The sequence below is a fragment of the Thalassophryne amazonica genome, chromosome 12 (genome assembly GCF_902500255.1).
Source record: "Thalassophryne amazonica chromosome 12, fThaAma1.1, whole genome shotgun sequence".
Taxonomy (NCBI): domain Eukaryota; kingdom Metazoa; phylum Chordata; class Actinopteri; order Batrachoidiformes; family Batrachoididae; genus Thalassophryne; species Thalassophryne amazonica.
In genome coordinates, this window is record NC_047114.1 from 89,008,327 (window position 1) to 89,032,308 (window position 23,982).

The window sequence follows — 23,982 nt, forward strand, 5'->3', positions numbered from 1 at the left end:
TAATAAAATGCATAAAATCCAAAGACGTCTAACCTAATCTAAACTGTTCAAACTGAATATCACAGAGGTGAGGTGCAGTGTGCTTCTCTCGGTTGAAAATTAATCCAGGGCCACTGGAAAAATGCTATCATGTTGGCGCAGGCTGCTTCAACAATCAAAAATAAAAATCAAACTCAGAATAGAGGAGGTTACGTAAACACCTCTGTCTGACAAGACATCTAAAAAAGTAATGAAAGGCACTGGAGGGTCGATGTACCATAGTTATTTCAAGATATAGGAGTGGTACGAGAAAGACCATAAACCATATATTGTTAATCTGGCTCGCTTGTTGTGGATATCCAACAAAAGTTTTCAAATTAGAATGATGTAATGTTGTGACATTTGACATCATGTGTACTCTGTGTGCTTCTTACCCTGTGTGCTGCTATACAATGCTGCTGGAACCTCAATTTCCATGGGGGAGTCTTCCCAAGGGATCAATAAAGTTCTATCTTCTAATCTAATCTAATCTAGTCTAATCTAATCTAATCTGGTGACATAAATTATGTAATGACAAATGTTAGTTGAGAATTAGAAGTTTTGGGTCACGATGATAAAATTCAGACAATTACAGCAGCCTTTCATAACATTTTTTGTGAAATCATCAGTTATAATGACCAACGATTCGTTGATGAATAATGGTTGTCTTCTTTTTAAGAGCACAAGAAATTTCTAGGATAGTTTGCTAGCAGGCACATGGGAAACTGGGTCCAAGATTTGCTCTTGTAATTACTTGAGCACAACTGGAGACCCCAGAGCAGAGAACCTCACAGGTGTAAAAGCTGAACAAAATCAAGTGTCCATGTGGGGGACAGCAATCAGGGAAACAGGCAGAGGGACAAAAACACAGAGATCAATCATATTGCATAGGAGCTCCAGAGATCGGCAGGCAAAACTCGACAAACACAAGGAGGCAGTGTAGGTCTGCAACAGGCACTCAAACATGGTGAAAGGATGTGAGAATACAGGCATGGAAGCTGAACAATCTGGTAGTGGACAGAGGGGCAGTGACTAGAATATGCAAATCAGATGATTTACTGTAGAATAAAAGCAGCACAAAAAAGGATTCACTCAAATACAATAATTCAGAGAGAAAAACAAAGACGTGATTAAAACAGGAACCAAGACAGATCTGGCTCCTTGCATTTGAATCCCTTTCTGTTCCACTCCACCCTGAAGCTGTGACTGATGATGCAACAGACAGAAGTTGCACCCAGTTTCTCCTTGAGTGTCTTGGCGGCTTCCCTCATTCGTCTCTTGACATCACTAAAATGTCACAATGGTCCTATTCTTCCTGTAAATACATCTTAAGGTGTGCAGCACTACAGGGTCACCAGTGTTGCATTTTTCATTGTAGAATTCTTCACACAATCTCAACTGTGGACAGGTCAAGACTGCAGGCAGGTCAGTCCAATATCCATACCATCTTCTTCTGCAGCCATGGCTTTGTAATGTGTGCAGAATGTAATTTTGTTGAAAAAGGGATGTGTGCCCCTGAAGAAGATCTTGAAGGCAGCAATGTTGCCCTAAAATCTCAATGAAAGAAATGTAAATTACCTTTGCCAAGGGCACTGACACACTCTCAAACCATGACAGACCCCGGCGACTTGTTTCCAGTCATAGTCTGGATGGTCTTTTTCATCTTTGGTCCAGAGCAAACAGTGTCCAAAAACAAAAACAAAAACAATCATCTGGAATACTGATCTGTCTGACCATAATACACTCCACTGTGTGGTGATCCAATCCAAATGCTTCCAAATCCAGAGAAGTTGATGTTGCTTCTGGGCAAAATTAACATCAGGCTTCTTTTTTGCACAGCAATGGATTTGGCATTTATGAATAGAACACCATATTAGACAACTTGACAATGGTTTCACAAAGTAATCCCTTGCACATGTGATTATATCAGCTATTGATGAACGACAGTTCTTGCGCCCTTGTCCTTTACACACTATAGTTCCTCCAGATTTCTTCAATCATTCAACGTCCGCCAACGAAGTTGAATGGAGGTTATGTTTTCACCCCTATTTGTTTGTTTGTCTGTTTGTGAACAGCCTGTAACCCACAATTTTTCAAGAACTGATTCAATTTTCAAGGTCATAGGTCAGGTCAGCATCAGAAAAAAATCCCAATCCTTTAACATTGAACAAATTTTCAAAAATGCATAACTCTGACAAAAAAGATCAATTTTCTTTCATATTTGAAAGTGTTATGCAGGATGGTATCCTTTATCAACTGCCAAAGTTTGATCCAGATCTGATCCAGATTATAGATTTTGTGGGCATTTACATTTAACATTGAAAACCCTATTTAATGTATATTTTGCATTATATCTTAATCAAACATGCCCCAGTCACTTTCATATTTAAAAGTGAGGTGCAGACTGGCACTCACTATCACCAGACAAAGTTTAATCCAGATCTGATGTTATGTGTCGACGGGGGTTGAGGAGCGGACCTGCGTCAGACGGAACCCAGCGCTACAAACAACCAGAAAAGCGGTTCCAAAAACAATATATTTATTTCACCCACTGGTGCATAAAAAGTGTAAAAACAGAAATAGTGTCATTCTGGTGGAGTGAAGGCTGGCACGCTCTCCAGCGCCCAAAAGGATCGAAGCCCGGCGCTCCTGGACCCACTACCACCGCCAAACACCCCCCAGGTGGACACGACAAACCGACTCTCTGCGAAGCATGGAAGAGGTGAGGTAAGTTAGCAGTTACAACTAATATCCTTCAAAAGACATACACTATCAGCAACACATACAGGTCTGTATTTTAAGCTTTATGCAAATAAGCAGCTTCTCACAACAGGTGGAGGACCACTTGTCCGCATGCCACAGCAGTGAGAAGCAAGCTGCACAATCCTCATCACAATTCAAGTACACTGCGTAACAAAATACCAAGTTACTATCAACAATTAGTCAAACACTTAATCACCTTTGATGTGTGCTGACAGCATGTGTCCCTCACCCTTCCTTGCTTCATGGGCTCGATGTGTCAAACCCAGGCACGGTCCTCAGCGTCTCACAAACGAACATCACAAGGTCGAGTTCCCGGCAGTTCTGCTTGACTCACACATGACTTAAATGCAGAACGCCATCCGATTATCTGCTTCAGCTGAAAGTCTTTAAGGTTGCATGTGAGCACCATTCACAGGTGCTACACATGATGTTGATAAGGGTGAAGGATTCTTCAGCCAGCACCTTCTCCACAGACAAATCAGTTCTCATGCCACCTGGAGAGCAAAGAAAAGAAAAGAACACCAAAATATCCAGCCACACCCCCCAACACACAACAGTACCCCCCCTTTAACGGGAAGCCTCCCGGCGACCGAACAGACCAGGCCCGAGAACAGCACTTCCCTCCGGGGTCCTCGTCAGGAAGCAGACAGCACCACGCTCCCAAGGTCCACCACAGACAGCAGGACAGGGCACCACAGCTGGAAGGCCGGCTGGCATCAACAAAAGCCCCAAAACATTCCCCAGTACAATCCAACACACAGGAAAAAACACAAAACCCACCCAAAACCTCCCCAGGGGACCGTCCCATCAAACCCCGGGAAGAAAAGAAAAACTCCCAAACACAAAAACCCAACACAGCCCCACAACACAATACAAACATAAATGCATAAAAGAAAAATAACAAACAACCCCCCCCAGAACGACCTGCAGAGCCCAACCCCCCCCCCCCCCAGAAGGCCTTTACCGCCAGTTCCAGGAGGAACAGCCAGAACCAGAATCCCACAAAGGTCCCCAGGTATACATGGAGCAAACGGCGCCCCCCAGAGGACCGTACCATCAACCCCAGGAGGTACCCACCCCACAACCCCAGAACCCCAGACCCGGCCACACTTGGCTAGCTGGCCCCAAGCCAATTCCCCCCCAGAGGACCGTCCCATCAACCCTGGAGGTGGAACCCGGAAGGAAACAGAACAAAATCAAAATTCAACCCCCGGAGGACTACCAAAAACAACCCCGGGGGGATATAAAATGACCGTAAACCCTGTTACCCTCCCCGGCACCCCGAAAGACCCCAGGTCCCTCCCAGAGCCCCTCGGCGGCTCAATTTTGGCAAACGGCTCAAAACATTAAGCCGGGGAAAGGAACAGGAAAAACTAACCCAGCCCCAAGGCTCAGCGGAGAACCGGAAATACGTCCGGTGCCCCAACTCGACCATACCCCAGCCTCTCGGGAGGGGTGGAACTACCGAAATGGCGAACGGAAACAGATCGGCCCACTCCTCCAACTGAGGTATGTCTCCGCTGCACCACACCCCGGCAACACCAATGACAAACGGTACAAAGGCTCACCGAGGCTGGAGTGGAACCGGGCCCTAACCAAACCAAGAAAAACGCCCCTAACACCCCCCCCCCCCCCCCCCCCCCTAGGTGCAGAGGTCTTCTGAGAACGCTCAGCGTGACCAACCTGCACCACCCCACAACCCACAAGACAAACGGTCTTGGGGCAAGTGAGGTTGGGGTTAGGGATGTAGGGAAATAAAACACAACAAAATAAAACGACCCAACAACCCAAACAGAAAATACCTAAAAACACATAAAAATTAATAATTAAGTGAGCCCAGACGGGCTTCTAACCGCCTAACATTCACTCCACCAAACACGCCTCTGACTCCCCAAACAAATTATAACCCCTATTTAAAGAAAACAAAACATTAACCCGTACTAGAGTTTTTTTTTGTTGTTTTTTTTTATGTGTGTTATTTTGCCTGTCCCAGAACACCTGGAGATACATCACCATTATTTTTCTTGACGTTTATATGTCGGGGCAATACAGTAATCTCTGCTCGTCCGAGCTGCATGGGCTCGTCAACAGGAGGAGCCAGTGGTCCCGTCGGAGGAGCCTCAGTGGGGCGAAGAAGAAGCGGCCCAGATCTGTGTCGGGGAAAGCCCCGAGACGAAAAAACCCACTCTGATGGGCGTCCTCTCTCGCGTCCACGCTCCTTCATCCGATCATCTAGACGAATCACCAACGATATTAGCTCATCTAAATCATTTGGCTCGTCACGGACTGCCAGCTCGTCTTTTAATGACTCATTTAACCCATCTACAAACACGCCTCGTAAAGCTGCGGCATTCCAACCTGACTGAGCAGAAAAAATCCGAAAGTCCACGGAATACTCCGCCGCACTCCGCCTCCCCTGCCTGAGATTCAGCAACCGTTGAGCAACGGTATTCGTTTTCACCGGATGGTCAAAAACCAGTCGGAACTCCCGGGAGAAAGCCTTAAAGGATCCTAACAATGGCGAGTTGTTACTCCACAACGCTGTGACCCAAGCTAAGGCGTCACCTCGGAGCAAATTTGTCACATATAACACACGACTCCCATCAGAAGAGAAGGAAGCCGGTCGCTGAGCAAAAACCAGAGAACATTGCATCAAAAACGAAGCACAGGCTTCGACGTCTCCCGCATAAGGCTCCGGATGACAAATAATCGGTTCGGACGCCGAATCTCTGGGTGACGGAGTTATCTGCACCGGTATCGATGATGCCGCAGCTGGAGCAGCAGGAAGCGGAACGGCTTGCGCTGCGAGCTCCGTAACACGGGCGTCTGTTTGATTAATTTGATTTGCGAGATGCTGTAATTGCTCCCATATTTTCTCCAACTGTTCTTGAACTTTTTCGGCAAAAGGAACCGCCTCTGCCGCTGGGTCCATTATGGAATGGCCGGGAACTACTGTTATGTGTCGACGCGGGTTGAGGAGCGGACCTGCGTCAGACGGAACCCAGCGCTACAAACAACCAGAAAAGTGGTTCCAAAAACAATATATTTATTTCACCCACTGGTGCATAAAAAGTGTAAAAACAGAAATAGCGTCCTTCTGGTGGAGTGAAGGCTGGCACGCTCTCCAGCGCCCAAAAGGATCGAAGCCCGGCGCTCCTGGACCCACTACCACCGCCAAACACCCCCCAGGTGGACACGACAAACCGACTCTCTGCGAAGCATGGAAGAGGTGAGGTAAGTTAGCAGTTACAACTAATATCCTTCAAAAGACACACACTATCAGCAACACATACAGGTCTGTATTTTAAGCTTTATGCAAATAAGCAGCTTCTCACAACAGGTGGAGGACCACTTGTCCGCATGCCACAGCAGTGAGAAGCGAGCTGCACAATCCTCATCACAATTCAAGTATACTGCGTAACAAAATACCAAGTTACTATCAACAATTAGTCAAACACTTAATCACCTTTGATGTGTGCTGACAGCATGTGTCCCTCACCCTTCCTTGCTTCACGGGCTCGATGTGTCAAACCCAGGCGCGGTCCTCAGCGTCTCACAAACGAACATCACAAGGTCGAGTTCCCGGCAGTTCTGCTTGAATCACACATGACTTAAATGCAGAACGCCATCCGATTATCTGCTTCAGCTGAAAGTCTTTAAGGTTGCATGTGAGCACCATTCACAGGTGCTACACATGATGTTGATAAGGGTGAAGGATTCTTCAGCCAGAACCTTCTCCACAGACAAATCAGTTCTCATGCCACCTGGAGAGCAAAGAAAAGAAAAGAACACCAAAATATCCAGCCACACCCCCCAACACACAACATCTGATCCGGGTTGTGGATTTTGTGGACATTTGAATTTAATATTGGAAAGCCCATTTGATGTACATTTTCCATATCTCAATCAAAAGTGCCTCAATCACTCTCTTATGACAATGAGGTGCAAACTGTCACTCTCAATGAACAGACTAAGTTTGATCTGCATCTGATTTGTATTGCAGATTTAGTGAATATTTGATTTTAACATTGAAAAGCCCTTTTGATCTATATTTTGTATTATATTTTAGCTTATAAAAGCCATTCCACCAGGACTTTGACCTTGAAATTTTTTCCACTGTAAAAATTTGTGGAATTTGGAAACTATAGTAGAGAAGCTTGCATCTTCGACTGGACTGGGTTGCTTGACGCGAATACGTTTTGCTTCAATGACTTGACAGAAGTCAGACTACCAGAGCAAGAATTTTAGCTGAGGAAGCTTCTGCGATTTGAAGTGAAACGTCCTCGCGTCAAGCAACCCAGTCCAGTCGAAGATTCAAGCTTCTTTACTATGGAAACCACCTGGACAACTGAGAGCCTACACAGAAAATTTGGAAACTAGTGTTGGCGGGCATTTTCACTCTATGAGTGTGGTGCTCTAGTTTAATTATATTATCCACTGTAGAAGGAGAAATATGTAAATCCCTTCCAATCCTTCTTTGAGAAACATTGTTTTTAAATATTTCAATAAATTTCTGAAGCATTTGTTGACAAACTTGAGATCCTTTGCCCATGTCGCCGACTGAACATTCCCCTCTAAAAGTTGGTCTGCCCTGCTCTCACTGCGCACGTGCCTGAGACTAACTCTCTCAGTCCGACTCTTTATACCCAAAGCGATCAAAGGGAATAAACTGATTATTAACCATCAGATGACACATTAAAACCTCTTAAATTATTCTAAAGTCAGTTTTAAGCAGAAACAAGGCTGTTTTAAGCAGAAACAAGGCGATAATCAGTGAGTCACTACTGACGCTCTGAAATGACATAGGCAGCATGTCAGACTCAGACGTGCTGCTGTGGCGCTCTGATCTGTCCCCCGTCTTTTAGTATGAAATAATGCTGAATTTATGTGGAAATGATTGTTGTACACAAGCTTCAGATATCTGTCGCTGAGATAGATGATGACTGGGGTGCAGTTTTAAGCAGAAACAAGGTGATAATCGGTGAATCACTGCTGCTGACGCTCAGAAATGACGCAGGATCAATGAAGGCAGGGTTGACCAATTTTTAGGGGGACCATTCGGTCGGTGACAAAAATCTTCCCCTCACAGAGAAGGAAGCTTTGGTGGATACTGCTTTTGTATAAAATGATAGCAATCACCTATTTGAAATAAGATCATTTGCCTCATTGCTGCCCATGAATTCCCCCAGTCCCAACTTTTTTTTTTTTTTGGGAATGTGTTGCAGGTCTGAAATGCAGGAATGGATGTATATTAACAAATGAAGTGAAGTTGACCAGATAAAACATGAATGAAATGAAACAGAATTCAAAATAAACGTCAGAATCACTGCAGGGTTTATTTATTTGCACTTTCTATACCGCACCAACTTTTTTTCTGATTTGGGGTTGTATTCAGTATTTTGGAAATGTTCATGTGTTAAAATCCTGACTTCTCCCAAAAAAGTGGCTACTAACTGATTATTTATATTAAAATATTTCATATGTTCAGTATGTCCAATAATTTACAGGCTTTGATAATAAAACTCCTAAACTGTAACTCCTAAATGATTAATGCAGTAATTTTTTGTTAAAACCCTGAAACACTACACTACCAGCACATTTTGATTGCTTCATTTTTTTCTAGTTATGTGCTTCCTAACTCGACTCTCCACTGGGAGTCCTCTGCTCTCACTCCTCCAGGCAGAATTAAGAGCGTATGAACATGAATGGTGCAGATTGATTGATTTTTGATTAAATCAGAGCTCTGGTTGTACCTGAACCTACAATGCGTTAATAAATATCAAACTGCAAGCTGTTAAAAGGCTCATAATCTATGCTGCAAATCAGTTTCACCTACCTGCCACAGTTAAATATCATTGGAGTTTATGTTAAACATTGTAAAAATTCCACACATCTATGTCTGTGTGTGATAAAACTCATTTGCTCCGACCACAATCTGTGCAAGAAACAACTCGTTTTAGACGTCTGTAAAATATGTCATGGAAATCCAATTCTGAATTCTTGTTTGCTGTGTTATAAATGCCCACTGAGTCTGACTGCACTACGTCTGAGACACCGCAAGATCTCTGTGAGGGTTTTACGTCGCTGATGCACCGCCTCCTCTCAGAGATATGGCGTGGAGAGCCACACTTCTTTTCTAGTTAAAGCAACAATCACAGAAACAGAGACCAGAAAATATGATTGGAAACGATACAGCCCATTAAGTGGAGTTTCCACTCTCAGGAATTGTATAAGCCAAACCAAGATAAGATAAGATAAGATAAGATAAGATGCCTTTTATTGTCATTGAATAAAATTCAACAAAATTTTAATTGCAGCTTCACCTTGTCTAACAAAACCTCATACAACAATTTAAGACAAAAGACAAAAATACACATTCAACTATATACACATAAAATACAGTAGGCAAAGAAATGCAACAGGGAATATCAAAAAGTGCTGTACCCATAGCAGCTATATAGATAAAAGTGCTGTGTGCATGACAGTTATATAAACAAGTGCAATGTAGCAGGAGTTGCAAACCCTGTAAATAAGTAAATAAATAAAAACAGGATATATATGCAGAATGCATAATTACAGTCCCTAAAAAGGTGGTGTGTGTGTGTGTGTGTGTGTGTGTGTGTGTGTGTGTGTGTGTGTGTGTGTGTGTGTGTGTGTGTGTGTGTGTGTGTGTGTGTGTGTGTGTGTGTGTGTGTGTGTGGGTGTGTGTATGTGACTGCGTGTGTATATGTGTGTATGTGTGTGTGTGCATGTGTGTCTATGTGTCCATAACTACAAAATCATGAGGTGTATATGAAAAAACTACAAAGAAGGAGGGCAAGGGCTAATAGCTCTAACAGCCCTAGGAAAAAAACTGTCTCTCAGTGTATTTGTAGTAACCCTTATATTTCTGTACCGCTTGCCTGATGGAAGCAGTACAAACAGTCTGTGGCATGGGTGACTGGGGTCCGCAGCGATAGATCTGGCCCTTTTCTTGACACGACCCTCATAAATGGAGTCCAAGTCTGGGAGGGGGCAGCCAACAATGTCCTGTGCTGTCCTCACCACCCATGCCAGACTCTTCTTCTCCTGGGCCGTACAGCTGCTGTACCACACAGTCACACTAAGACAGAGGATGCTTTCTATTGTGACCCTGTAAAAGTTTGCCAGCAGTCAGGAGGATAGTCCAGCGCGTTTCAGTTTCCTGAGGAAGAAGAGCCTTTGTTGCACCCTCTTCACCAGATGGGAGGTATTCATAGACCAAAACAGATCAGATGTAATATGGAGGCCCAGAAATTTGATGTTATCCACACGCTCCATCACTTCTCCGCCTATAAGGAGGGGGACGTGGTCTGTTTCCTTGACCCTCTTAAAATCCACAATGACCTCCTTGGTCTTCCCTGTGTTCAGTGTCAGATTGTTAACTGAACACCACTGAACAAGCTGCTGCACCTCCTCTCTGTAGTGGGTCTCATTATTATCTGAAATGAGACCCACTACTGTGGTATCATCTGCAAACTTCACAACTGTGTTTGTGGGGTGGATGGCAGTACAATCGTGTGTGCAAAGAGTGAAGAGGGCTGGGCTAAGCACACAGCCTTGCGGCGTGCCTGTGTTAAGGACCAGAGAAGACGATGTAAGGTCACCCATTCTCACCACCTGAGACTTATTGGTAAGAAAGTCTCTGATCCAAGAGCACAGCAGCGCAGGCAAACCCAACTGGTGTAGCTTCAGTGTCAGCTTGTCTGGGATGACTGTGTTAAAAGCTGAGCTGAAGTCTACAAATAGCATCCTAACATATGTGTTAGGGTGCTGCAGATGAGTCAGGGCTGTGTGCAGAGCGATGGAAACAGTATCCTCTGTTGAATGGTTCCCTCTATAAGCGAACTGAAGGCTGTCTAGGTCCGCAGGAATGAAGTCTCTGATATACCTTAAAAGAATCCGCTCAAAGCATTTCATGATTACCGGGGTCAGAGCAACAGGCTGGTAATCATTCAGGCAGGTGATGGATGTCTTCTTTGGTATTGGTATTATGATGGAGGACTTGAGGCACCCAGGAACCTTGGCCAAACGCAAAGACAGATTGAAAATATCTGAAAACACTCCTGCTAATTGATTAGCACATGTTCTCAGAGTCCCACCCGACACCCCATCCGGTCCTGCAGCCTTCCGGCCGTTAATCCTCTGCAATGTAGACATCACCTGATGGTGCTGCAGGACAAGGGGCTGATGCTGCTCCCCATGTTGGGGTAAATGTAAATGTACAGCCTCCCTGCTGTTTGAAGTGTCAAAACGGGCAAAGAAGTTGTTCAAGATGTCAGGCAGGGTAGGTTCATGGCTGGCCAGCTGGTTCTTGCACTTATAATCTGTCATGGTCCTGATGCCTCGCCACATATTCTGCGGGTCCTTATTATTGAAATGCTCCTCTATGCGCTGTTTATACCGGGATTTTGCATGCTTAATTCCACTCCTCAGTTCAGCTCGAGCCCTGCAGTAAGCCTGCCTGTCTCCAGCCCGGTACACAGCATCTCGGGCCTTCAGCAGGGACCGTACTGTGCGATCCAACCATGGTTTCTGATTGGGAAACTCCTTAATGATCTTTACAGGGAGGATAGCATCAGTACAGAACTGGATGTAACCCAGGACAGATGATGTATATTCTTCCAGGTCTGCCCCATCCCTAAACCAACTTTGAACCAACTTTAAACCAACCAACTTTGTCCATTTGTCACAAAGAAATGCCCCGCCCACCACGTAGCCACGAGATTGCTAAGAGTGTGATGCTGCTATCAAAGCGTGGCAATTCTGCAAGACACCACAATGACCTCAGCTAGAAAAAGTCAGCAAGGATCATCACGAATTGCATCCATACAGAACGAATACATTATGTTGCCAGTACAACATGCTACAACATGTAAATACGGCAACAAGGTGTGGGCTGTGTATTCATGTTATGCCGCTTATCTGGGTCCGAGTAACAGTGGCAGTAGACCAAGCAGCTCATCCTACATTCCTCTATCCTCGGCCAAGTCGTCTAACACTTCCTCTGGGATTCTAAGGTATTCCCAAGTCAGATGAGACGTATAATCCCTCCAGCAAGTCCTTCCCCAGGGTCTCTTCACAGGTGGATGTGCCAGGAAGAACTCACTAGGGAGACAACCGGGGGCAAAATTCCCAAACCACCTCAGTTGGCTCCTTTGATGCAAGAATCAGCAGTTCTTCTCTGAGTCCGTCCCGGATATTTGAGCGTCTCACCCTGTCGGTGACTTTAAGGCCAGATATCCAACAGAGGAACGTCATTTCTGCCACTTGTATTTACGACCTTATTCTTCAATTCATCCATCCATCCATCCATTTTCTTCCGCTTTATCCGGAGTCGGGTCGCGGGGGCAGCAGCTCAAGCAAAGCCGCCCAGACCTCCCGATCCACACCCACCTCCCCCAGCTCCTCCGGGGGAACCCCAAGGCATTCCCAAGCCAGCCGAGAGATGTAGTCCCTCCAGCGTGTCCTGGGTCTTCCCCGGGGCCTCCTCCCAATGGGACGTGCCCGGAACACCTCTCCAGCGAGGCGTCCAGGGGGCATCCGGAAAAGATGCCTGAGCCACCTCAACTGACTCCTTTCGACATGGAGGAGCAGCGGCTCGACTCCGAGCTCCTCCCGAGTGACCGAACTCCACACCCTATCTCTAAGGGAGTGCCAGCACCCTGCGGAGGAAACTCATCTCGGTCCGCTTGTACTCCGCGATCTCGTTCTTTCGGTCATGAGCCAAATCTCATGACCATAGGTGAGGATCGGAACATAGATCGATCGGTAAATCGAGAGCTTTGCCCCCCTACTCAGCTCTCTCTTCACCACGACGGTCCGATACAGCGACCGCATCACTGCAGATGCTGCACCGATCCGTCTATCGATCTCACGCTCCATCCGTCCCTCACTCGTGAACAAGACCCCGAGATACTTAAACTCCTCCACTTGAAGCAAGGACACTCCACCAACCTGAAGAGGGCAAAGCACCTTTTTCCGGTCGAGAACCATGGCCTCGGATTTGGAGGTGCTGATTTTCATCCCGGATGCTTCAGACTCGGCTGCAAACCGCCCGAGTGCACGCTGAAGGTCTGATTTGACGAAGCCAACAGAACCACATCGTCCGCAAACAGCAGAGATGAGATCTGTGGTTCCCAAACCAGACCCCCTCTACACCCTGGCTGCACCTAGAAATTCTGTCCATTAAATACTTTCCGGATGCACTGTAAATCGACTGGTAAATCAAGAGTCTTCCCTTCAGTCAGCTTGATCTGGTAGAGCGTCCACAGGACACTTATGTATTTTCAAATCAAATCAATCAATTTTATTATACAGCACCAAATCACAACAACAGTTGCCCCAAGGTGCTTCATATTGCAAGGCAAAAGCCATACAATAATTACAGAAAAACCCCAACGGTCAAAATGACCCCCTATGAGCAAGCACTTGGCGACAGTGGGAAGGAAAAACTCCCTTTTAACAGGAAGAAACCTCCAGCAGAACCAGGCTCAGGGAGGGGCAGTCTTCTGCTGGGACTGGTTGGGGCTGAGGGGAGAGAATCAGGAAAAAGACATGCTGTGGAAGACAGCAGAGATCAATCACTAATGATTAAATGCAAAGTGGTGCATACAGAGCAAAAAGAGAAAGAAACACTCAGTGCATCATGGGAACCCCCCAGCAGTCTAAGTCTACCTGATAATAATGAATTACAATAGTCCAGCCTAGAGGAAATAAATGCATGAATTAGTTTTTCAGCATCACTCTGAGACAAGACCTTTCTAATTTTAGAGATATTGCGCAAATGTAAAAAAGCAGTCCTATATATTTGCTTAATATGCGCATTGAAGGACATATCCTGATCAAAAATGACTCCAAGATTTCTCACAGTATTACTAGAGGTCAGGGTAATGCCATCCAGAGTAAGGATCTGGTTAGACACCATGTTTCTAAGATTTGTGGGGCCAAGTACAATAGCTTCAGTTTTATCTGAATTTAAAAGCAGGAAATTAGAGGTCATCCGTGTCTTTATGTCTGTAAGACAGTCCTGCAGTTTAACTAATTGGTGTGTGTCCTCTGGCTTCATGGATAGATAAAGCTGGGTATCATCTGCGTAACAATGAAAATTTAAGCAATGCTTTCTAATAATACTGCCTAAGGGAAGCATGTATAAAGTGAATAAAATTGGTCCCAGCACAGAACCTTGTGGAACTCCATAATTAACCTTAGTCTGTGAAGAAGACTCCCCATTTACTTGAACAAATTGTAATCTATTAGATAAATATGATTCAAACCACCGCAGCGCAGTGCCTTTAATACCTATGGCATGCTCTAATCTCTGTAATAAAATTTTATGGTCAACAGTATCATTTTCATCATTCCAAAAAATTTGAACAACTAGAGCTTTTGCTGAAATTATACATTAATTCTATTAAGCATGTATTAATGGTAAATTAAGATCCAATAAGATAAGATAAGATAAGATCCAATAGTCCAACGGGAAATTTATGATGTTACAGCAGCACAGGGACACTGACCGAACAACAGCGCAAATATGCAAAAAATAAGGTAAAGTAATTACCAAAATATGGAAGTCAAGTCTGCCCGGAATAATAATATATACAGTAGAATGATTACACTATATACAAGGTTGGGTAGGATTACTTTGAAAGAATGTATGTATGTACATACATTGGATTACTTGTAATCTGATTACTTTGGATTACATTTCAAAGTAATCCTACCCAACCTTGACTATATACAAGCAGAAAGAATCTTTCATAATATTGTACATGAGTGTTCAAGTGATGTTGTACATGAGTGTACAAGTATTACTGCACATAAAGTGTATTATTATTCCAATGGCTGAAAAATTGTTACTATAATGATATTAGTGGTCTGAGTGATCTGAGTGGTTGACTGGGAACAGTACTGGTTGTGCTCCTTTGTGCACTTTGGGTGGAGCAGCCTGTCACTGAAGGAGCTTTCCAGTGTAGTCAGGGTGTCACACATGGGGTGGGAAGCGTTCTCCAGCAGGGATGACAGCTTAGCCATCATCCTCCTTTCTCCCACCTCCTGCACTGAGTCCAGGGGACAACCCAGCACAGAGCTGCCCTTCCTAAGTACTTTGTCAAGTCTCCTCCTCTCAGCACTTGTGATACTGCTGCTCCAGCAGACCACTCTGTAAAAAATGGCTGATGCCACTATAGAGTCAAAGAAGGTCCTGAGGAGCACCCCCTGCAGTCCAAAGGACCTGAGTCACCTCAGCAGGGAGAGTCTGCTCTGGCCTTTCTTATAAAGTGCAATAGTGTTGTTTGACCAGTCCAGTTTATTGTTTAGGTGAACACCCAGGTTCTCGTAAGAGTCCACTATCTCAACATCTGTTCAGTGGATGTTCACCGGAGTCGGTGGAGAGTGCCTGTGCCTGTGGAAGTCCACCACCAGCTCTTTGGTTTTCCCTGCATTAATGTGGAGGCGGTTCCACTGACATCAATCCACAAAGTCTTGTGTCACCCCTCTGTACACTCTGTCATCCCCATCCGTGATGAGGCTGGTGATTGCAGAGTCGTCACAGAACTTTTGCAGGTGACAGTTGACAGAGTTGTGCAATAAGTCTGCGGTGTAGAGGGTAAAGAGAAAGGGAGCCAAGATGGCTCCTTGTGGGGCCCCTTGCTGCAGATGTCCATGTCAGAGATACAGCCCCAAACCCTCAAGTACTGTGGCCATTCTGTGAGGTAGTCCAAGATCCAAGATGAGAGGTGGGGGTCCATACCTGTCATCTCCAGCTTGTCCCTCAGAAGCACCAGTTGTATGGTATTGAATGCACTAGAGAAATCAAAAAATAGAATTCCCACAGTGCTCCCAGGCTTTTCCAGGTGAGAGAGAGCTCTATGTTATAGGGAGATGACAGCATCGTCCACTCCAATGTCAGGCTGGTACACAAACTGAAGTGGATCCATTGATGATTTCAACAGGGAGCAGAGAGGTCCAAGGACCAGCCTTTCCAGGGTCTTCATGAGATGCGATGTCACTGCCACCGGCCTGAAGGTGCTGAAGTCATCCAGGTGTGGTGATCTTTTCTTCTGAACCGGTAACCACACAGGAGGTGTGCTCCATAATCCCACACAGCTGGTCAGCACGGATTTGAGGAGCCTGGAGCTGATTGTTCCATTCCATTCCATTGTTCTTGTTTCATTTCAAGAAATTTGGAAGACAACGATGACCAGCCTGTTGTTTATAGTAGTAGATGAGTTTCTTCTGGAAAGTGATCTTGACTGCATCTGGTGGGTTTTGTGCATCTGGTGGGTTTTGTGTTACCGTCATGATGACATCTTGCCAGTTTGTGGCCATTTAGTTTCCTCACTTATCAACAAAAATACTTGTGACTCAGAAAGATTCTGTTTCGAAACCACTAATTGTCAAAACACACAATCATGATGACATCATGTGTAGGATCATTTTTAATGGTCCAAACATGGACCTTCCAGTATAACACCCAAGAGGGGCCACAATACTTCCAAGTGAAGACAACATTAGCAAATGCAGAAACCACAAGTACAAAAACAACTGCATCAATTCGACAACAGATAGTTGAACCAGAAAAAACTTTGTAAATTTAGAAATGCTTGCAGCTATAAAAAGGGAAGGAGATGTTTTACACAGGCCCTGAGGCCCACTGGTGCTCTGATTATTCCCAGATTCTGTTGCATGTGATGGATGAGAGTTTAAGACACCCCCTGGACAAGACACCCCAGTCCATCATAGGTTGCTTCCCTAGCCAAGACCCATACCCATTTACCCATACCCATGTTGGTAAAATCACCTGAATGGAACCCTGGTCTACATGTGGCAGTGCAACTCCTATCCCACTTAGCTATGCATGTCGTGGTGCTCTATAATCTTTGGGATGTATCACATTATTTCTTTTATTGATGATTTTACTCTTAATCTAGCGATGTTTTCATGTTTCATTATTTTATTCACATTGCAGTGAAAGGTCTGTCAGTAAAAGTGCACCACATAGAAATCTATTTATGTATGTGTTGTTGGCACTTCTTTGTGTGATTTTGCAGCAGACATGTTATCAGATTAAACAGTGGCACAGTCTGAGAGCTACATTTGTTTTTCTTCCCTGTTTTTGCAAGACTTTTTTTATGCAACTTGTTGAATTGATTCAGGTGAGGTTTTTTATGTGGAAGTGTTTTCTGTGTTTGCTAATCTATATATTAAAAGTCAAGGGGCCTCTATGTATGAGGTCTGTCAATGAAGTAACGGCCCTTTTTTTTTTCTTCAAAAACTATATGGATTTGAATCACGTGCGATTACATCAGCCAACCTTGAACCCTCGTGCGCATGCATGAGTTTTTCCACGCCTGTCGGTTGCGTCATTCACCTGTGGGCAGGCTTTGAGTGAGCACTGGTCCACCCCTCTCATCTTTTTTCATTGTTCAGGAATGGCTCAGAGACTGCAGCTTTGCTTGATCAAAATTTTTTCAAAAACTGTGAGGCACATCCGAGTGGACACCATTTGAGAAATTTAGCTGGTTTTCGGTGAAAATTTTAACGGCTGATGAGAGATTATGGAGTGTTACTGTCGCTTTAAGGACTCCCCACAGAGCCGCAGGGCGCGCCGCACCCCGACCCACCGTCGTCTGCCTGTTTCGAGCTGAAAACTTCCAAATTTAAGCCTCTGTTGACCCAGGACGTCGTGAGAGAACAGAGAAGTCTCAGAAGAGGTCGGGATCAGCAGTTTCTCCGGACATTCCACTGTTAAAGGAGATTTTGTAATGAAAGATATGTGGACGGATTTGCACGTCGGCACCCAGCCAGCGCAGCGCGGCGCCACAGGAAAAACACCTCCGTGTTGATAACCATTCCTAAGATTTAGGCGGATTTCGATGGCTTTTAGTCGAGTGAGTATCCGAGAAATTGTTTAAACAGCTGGGCATGTTCCAACTTGTTCTGTAAGGCTTCCAATGGAGGTGTTTTGCTGTGGCACCGGGTCATGAGCGGCTGCGCGCCAACGTGCGGATCCGTCCGCACGTCTTTCATTACAAAATCTCCTTTAACAGTGGAATGTCCAGATAAACTGCTGATCCCGACCTCTTCTGAAACTTCTCTGTTCTCTCACGACGTCCTGGGTCAACAGAGGCTTAAATTTGGAAGTTTTCAGCTTGAAACAGGCTATCGACGGCGGCTCGGAGCGCGGCGCACCCTGCAGCTCTGTGGGGAGTCCTTAAAGCGACAGTAACACTCCATAATCTCTCATCAGCCGTTAAAATTTTCACCGAAAACCGTCTGAATTTCTCAGATGGTGTCCACTTCGATGTGCCTCACAGTTTCTGAAAAAATTTTGATAAAGCAAAGCTCCAGTCTCTGAGCCATTCCTGAACAATGAAAAAAAAAGACGAGAGGGCTGGACCACTCCTCACTCAAAGCCTGCCCACAGGCGAATGACGCAACCGACAGGCGTGGAAAAACTCACGCATGCGCACGAGGGTTCAAGGTTGGCTGATGTAATCGTACGTGATTCAAATCCATATAGTTTTTGAAAAAAATTAAAAGGACCGTTACTTTATTGACAGACCTTGTACATGTGCGCGTGTGTATGGCTTACATCATGGAGAAACTGGGGAGAGCTGACATTTGCCGATTGGTATTCTTATGTATTTTGGGTCAAGGATAAACGCTGTGAAAACAGAAAGTTGATAGGAAAATATTTTTGGAGAAATTAGGGATATTAGCTAACAATAGTGAACAGTGGACATTGATAATTACATTCTGGACTCACATGTCATTCCAGCAGGGGGGCAGTAAATCATCTATATCTTAAAAGCCAAGTGGCCTCTGTGTACGTCTGTATGAGTGTGTAACTTTGATCATGGAGAAACTGGGAAGAGCTGACATTTGCTGTTTGGTATGCTTATGTATTTTGGGTCAATCTAGAGTCCATGGATCCCCACTGGCAACATGCTAGTGTTGTCTTGATTTGGAAGTGTTGGGGCCTCTCCTTTGGCCATCATACTCCAGCCAGTGATGATGAATAACAAAGGAGCACTATGGAGTGGCACACAATGTCAGTAAGACATCAACAGGACTCTCCAAGTCTTAAATTAGCTTTGACTCATTCCAAGGAGGTTCTGAGTATGTGAGATCTCCACGGCAATCAGACACAACTGACACAAGCCTTTTCCACCATGACCAGTAGAAGGAGCTACAGAAATGGTGGTGCAGTTGTTGCCTGACAAAAGCTTAACAAAAAACAGAAAGCCTTTGAGCTGTTTATGTTTTAGACTGTATGGTATTCCGTGATGAAGTCTTGCTTCATCAGCAACTAAAATTATTTTTCCTCAGTCTCCCTGCCTGTACAACATCTCAGCCGTGATGATGATGATGATGTAAGAGCTCTCAGCCACTCAGCACCCACCTGTAAGTCAGATTTATGGTACTTCAGAATTGACAAAAAGTGTTTGGGTTCAGACCCTGTAGCCACTAATACTGTTTATACACTAACAGGAGGTGTTTCTACCTTCATGATCTTTTAAATCAACTTGTGCCAAACTGTAGACTGCGTCCAGTTTTGCTTTTTAAATCTACACCCACTAACCTTTTGTAACAACCAGAAGAACCCCAGAGCAGAGAACAACATGGGAGCTTGGTAAAAGCTGGTTTATTCAACAGAATAACTTCATGAACAGTCACTACAACCAGGAATGATAGTCCATACAAAAATTCTTTCCGGGCCGAAACAGGTGGTGAGGAAGCAAAACTATCCACCAGGCAAAGGTGTCCAATAGGGACGCAGAAAACAATGGTCAAAACAACTGTCAAACATACCAAGCAAACAATCCAAAAACAGCAGGCTATACTCAGGAATAACCAAGAGGCAGCAAGGATCGGCAACTAAGGAACAAACACCGGAAATAGATGCAAGAAAACAGGTTTGAGAGTGAGACAATCTGGCACTGCAGTAAAGGAAAAGTGACGGTTAGATAGTGTTAGAAATAATTAACATGGAAGTCAGAGTGCATGTGAAAATAGAAACCTGTGGACAGGAAGTAAAGAAACAGAAACACAGCATAGAGCAGATATAAAATAAGAGCACAGGGAAAGATGAATGCTGAGGAGAACACAAGGAATAATACAGAGGAGAATTACGGATAATTATAAAGTATGAAAAACACTAGACAGCATGAAGAGTAACAATTATAAAAGAAGAATCAGAATCCAAGCCGTGAACCACAACACCTTTAAGACAGCCGGTGACTCATCATATACATTTTAATATAAAATAATGTGCCTCCTATGATTTTCTGATTGTTCACATTATTAATGATTTCTTTTCATAATGGCTCTTAAAACAGTTTAGTGGTTTCTGCTTTTGCTAAATCAGCAGACAGTGATGAATGCATGGAAACATTAAACGAATGGAAGCGGCACCGTGCAGAAAAGCCAATACAAAAAGAATTTCGACCTGTGCATTGTTAATCTTCTGACAGTGTGATAAAACACAACATCACCCCCCGTGCTCTTCGGCAATAACAGCTCTGACCTTTTACGCTAATTGCAATTACAGTGACTTACTGTGAGGCAAACAATGTTCATAATCATAAGAGGCGATGTCCCGGCTGTAAATGTGACAAAAATGAAAGCAGATGATGATGAATCGGAGGCTTGTTTAAAGGACTCTGGGGAAATGTTGCAGCACCAAATCAGCTTGTTAACAGCGGCGGCTCCAACTACAACCATCACATCTTGGATTAACTCAAGAGCCCCTTATTATTTTTCATAACAGCCACCAGAATAATTATTCTATCAGGAAAAAAAAAACCTTATCGCCTGTGGTGTGCCTGCAAATATGAACTTTATTTCATCCCTGCTTATCGGTGCTACGGGGTTCAGCGTTTTGTTTGTCTGATAACAATATCTGATGGTGCAAGGCAGGGAAAAAAAATTGCTGTTCCCTTTTATTTCTGTTTGAACTTTGCTGCCTTATATTGTGTTGTCTACCTTTAAGTAAGTGAAGCTGTTTATCTGTAGGTGTTGTCGTATCTGTGCACAAATGAAACATGTGAGACGAAACATACAACCTGGTTGAACATCCCTTTTTTAAATGGCTCTGTGAGAAATACTAGAAAAAATATATTCAGCTGCATTTATGTGGCGCCATGAAACTTCAACAATTCTGCACTGAATTATTATAAGCATCACGTTAACATTTGTGATGTGGTTCCCTGCAGTGATCTCGAACTGCATGCAAAACATTTGATTTGCACGGCTTCCATGTTCATCATCATCAACATCATCAACATCAACTCCCCCCCCCCCCCCCCCCCCCCACACACACACACACACACACATACACACACAGATGGTTTTTGCCCATTTTTATTAAAGGGATTACTATTCCTGAAATGTGAATAACTGTAACCTTTTAAGATTTGTATTTCTAATGTGTAATAAACCAAATGCTGCCTCCTGCCTATGACTGAGGAGAGAGGTTGGTGTTTTGGCTACAGGGGTGGATCCAGAAATTTTTGGTGGTTGGTGGTGATTGGGGGGGGTTGCATCAAACAGTTGGCAAACAGTTCTGTTTAAGGGCCCGGTCACACGGCACATGGCAATAGCTGAACACAAGGATAAAAAAGACAAAAAGTCACAAATCATCGAGAAAAGGTGGACGAAAGATCCTGCACCTTTCCCATCACAGAAAAGCCTGCGAATCAAGAGCAAACAAAGGAAAAAAAACAAACTAACGAAAGAAAAATGAAGTGAACGTCAACCTCTGTGGATTTAACAAAATCAAAATGGAAACATCCACGATATAGTGACCCGAAAGCGGGTATGAGACCGAGCGCAGCCAGCCTTGTCCTCATGTCCGCAGTACTTGCAGGTGCAGGATTTTGTTTGTCTTGACAACAACGTGTCTGCACACGCATTCCAGCCACAATGGTTGAAACGTGTGTACATAGTTAAAGCAGTTGATAAAATGTTCTTAACACTATGGTTCTGTATGAAAATCTTGCTTTTTCATCCCACACAGGATGATTCATTAGCAATACAAGGATGTTTCGTTCAGCTCGTCAAAGCTTTACTTATTGCTTCACTCAGATACCTTCATTCAATACGTCGTACTTGGGAGGTTGAACAAAGTTGGACGAAAGTCAAACGAAACGCTAATGTTACAAAAACTAAGCAACGATAGTAAACCCATCAAGAAAGAAAGCGAAATGAAATGCGGACAAATTGAGGTTGACGTCTGTATTCGTTCAAATTTTTCAACAGTTTAAAAAGTGCCAGCTGCAGGAACAAAGCTGGACAAAGGTCAAACGATGCCTGCAAAGGTCAACGAATGTCCAGATTTCTTGTTTTGTTTGGGCTTCGTTGTGTGACCAAGGCTTAATCTGGTTCCTCCACGTGCCATGAAGTGTTAAAAACACTGCATGTTTCCTTACAGCCAATAACCTTGGCAGGTTGTTTTCACTGAAGAGTGCCTTCCTCAATTTAAAACTTCCAATCATCTGTGAATTCACCTGCTAAAGTAATGGTTTGCAAGAAAAACCTACGCTGGCCTCGTGGCTTCTAACGTGCCGGTATGGTCCATGTCATATGGTAAGGTTCTGTACTCTTGTCTTGGCCCAACACAGCAGCCACAGCAGTGATCAGATATTTAGCTGTGATCTGGGTCTCTGTGTGTGGATGGTCCGCGTGTTTGTGGCCGTCACCACGATTCGGTTTTTGGGTGCTCTTAAGAGGATTAACACTACGGTTTTCTAGATTAGGGTATGGATGCTCACTAATTACTATATAATTACTAATAAAGACTGTTGCTGTCACTGTTTGTTCATGTGTGGTTGTTTGTCATGGTATGTCATATGGTCGGGGCCAAGTCTCCTTGGTGTCTCACGTCACAGTTTTTGTCTTCACCACTTGTCTCACATTCTTGTCTGTCTTTGTGTTGCTTTGGTGGTCGGCCTTCCTGATAGAAGTTGTCGGTTGGCTTGAGTAGATGTTGTAGGCTGATCGAGAAGGGCGAATGGGGGTTACACACAACCACATTCACCTCATGCACTACATACCTTCTGTCTTGCAAGAATAAATTGCATATATGGATATTAATGTTCATAAATGGTTCTGCCAGTGTGGCACTTACCATTACTATATATGCAGACAGGGGAAAAAAAAACCTACACCATCCTGGCCCTTCATGCTCACCCCTGTTGTTGGGTTTGTACAGTAAAAAAAAAAAAAATAGAGATGAGAGGGTAAATGAGTGACTTAGTCCATCTCACCCAGGTTGTGTAAGTAATATGAGCGAAGCGTCACACAGTGGCACAAAGCTCACTCATGGTACAGGGTGTCCTAAACAGGAAGTGCCTATTTTCAAATCCACAGTAAAACGGAAATATTCAAACGTTAAACACTTCCTGAATTGCAGTGGTGGGCACACTTCCGATAATCCGATAACAGATAATTATTGAAGATAATGTTTACATTATCAGATTATCTTTTTAGATAACTTTAAAAACCATTATCGGACTAGTTATATTCCGATGAATTGTCGTCCGATAACTTTTAGACCAATAACATAGTAAACCAAGCTGAACAACAGCAGACATTTTTAAAACTTAAAGTCAGTTGAAACCTACCTGTTGAAAGATTCCTAAGAGATGTATAGTTCTACCCGCTGCAAACAGAAGTGAGCTAGTTTCAGGAGAAACCACTCTATCCTCTGCAGGCAAAGAAAAACTGGTCACAAAAAAAAAAGAAAGTCATTTTCTTTAACACCATACTGATATGCTGGCAATATCACCCAAGTCATCCAGAGGCATACATTTTTAATTTATGGTTCAAATTTTAACCAAACTAATTTTGGACAAGTTATTTAAAATTACTGTCATGCCTGAAGTTTTATAAAGTGAAAACATCAGATATATGTTTTAGTTTTAAAGTAATGTGCTAATTTTTAAGGTTTTGTGAGCACATGCTGTGCCCAGCAGTGCATTATGGGTAATCTCAGTACGTTCACGGCAGGACAAATGCATTTCAGACACTCTGTTCAGGCTCCACGGACAGCAGCATTAAACTCTAGTGCCTAAAACTCTCGTGAATATATTCTCTGGTTTATAGACATTATTGTATTTGCGTTTGTTAATTCCACGCATCTTAAATCAATGTAGCAGACACGGATTATCTGAATTT

At 43.9% G+C, this 23,982-nt stretch overlaps 1 protein-coding gene across 1 annotated transcript in view; it reads right to left on the minus strand.

Moving 5' to 3' along the window:
- LOC117521500 (dipeptidyl aminopeptidase-like protein 6) overlaps positions 1-23,982 on the minus strand; it is a 334,231-nt gene that overhangs the window by 251,512 nt on the left and 58,737 nt on the right. The gene's annotated exons all lie outside the window — the stretch shown is intronic.